Here is a 1524-nt window from a genome sequence, read left to right on the forward strand (position 1 = left end):
ACCTGTACGCTCTGCCTGAAAATCAGCCTTCCTAAAACACTTTGGCCCCATCCCCAAATCCAGGAACACAGGCCACCACTGTGTTATATCTTTGAGCAAATTAGAAAAACCATGCCTCCCCTGGGCTGTTACACTCCAATAGGAAATCCTCCCTTGGGGCGTACTCACGCCTTCCACATCTTTCCACAGAGCTGAAGTCCACCCCTCACCCTTACCAGACCCATACAGGTGCAGAAACACATCCACACGTGGCAGGCTGTGTGCACACAGCTCCCTCGCCTTTATTTGTGCTATTCCTTTGACTTGAAAAGCCCATCAACTCTAATCTGCACATACAAACTTCAACACCCAGTCCGAATGTAACTTTCTCTGGGAATCCTTCCCCTTCACCTCTCAGGCAGATTTCATCGCTTCCGCCTTTTTATTCCCATCACGGTGGAAGGCGCCCCTATTTGAATCTTGCCAGACTGCATCAAATTTCTTTCTTCCAGGCTTGGCCCCTGCTAACCTTTATCTCAAGGGGAAGAGCTGCATCTTGGTCATCTCAGTCTCCAATGCCCAGGATGATACTTTTTTTTTTTTTTTTTGAGATAGAGTTTCATTCTTGTTGCCCAAGCTGGAGTGCAAGGGCACGATCTTGGTTCACTGCAACCTCAGCCTCCCAGGCTCAAGCGATTCTCCTGCCTCAGCCTCCTGAGTAGCTGGGATTACAGGCGTATACCACCACACCCAGCCAAATTTTTTTGTATTTTTAGTAGAAATGGGGTTTCACCATGTTGGCCAGGCTGGTCTTGAACTCCTGACATCATGATGTGCCCGCCTCAGCCTCTCAAAGAGCTGGGATTAGAGGCGTGAGCCACCGCACCCGGCCAAGACCTTGTATGTACATGGTGGGTATTCAATAAATGTTTTAGACTGAATGCAGAGCTTCTTCAAGTTATTGCTCAGCTCAAAATCTCTACAGGACCTTCCCTTTTGATTCCCGACTTTGTTTCAAACTTCTCTACCAGGCACACAGAAGCTCAGCCCACGGCTCTCCTCTGCTCGCCTCCCCACCTCACCCTCCTTGGCTCACCTGCGCTTCTGGGTGCTGTGGTCACAGTGGACCTCTGACACCTCCTTACCTTCGGGCCTTTGCTCATCTGTCCCTCTACCTACAATGCCATCTTCCCCTCTCCCCCTGTCAAAATTCTAGCCATCCTTCAAGGCCCAGTCAAATGCTATTTCCTTCCTTCCTTCCTTCCTTCCTTTCTTTCTCTCTCTCTTTCTTTCTTTCTTTCTTTCTTTCTTTCTTTCTTTCTTTCTTTCTTTCTTCTTTCTTTCTCTTTCTTTCTTTCTTTTCTTTCTTGAGACAGACGTTGCCCAGGCTGGAGTGCAGTGACATGATCTCGGCTTACTGCAACCTCTGTCTTCCAGGTTCCAGCTATTTGAGTAGCTGGGACTACAGGCATGCACCACCACACCTGGCTAAATTTTGTATTTTTATTAGAGATGGGGTTTCACCATGTTGGCCAGGCTGGTCTC

This window comes from Cebus imitator, unplaced genomic scaffold (genome assembly GCF_001604975.1).
Source record: "Cebus imitator isolate Cc_AM_T3 unplaced genomic scaffold, Cebus_imitator-1.0 Scaffold260, whole genome shotgun sequence".
Classification (NCBI taxonomy): domain Eukaryota; kingdom Metazoa; phylum Chordata; class Mammalia; order Primates; family Cebidae; genus Cebus; species Cebus imitator.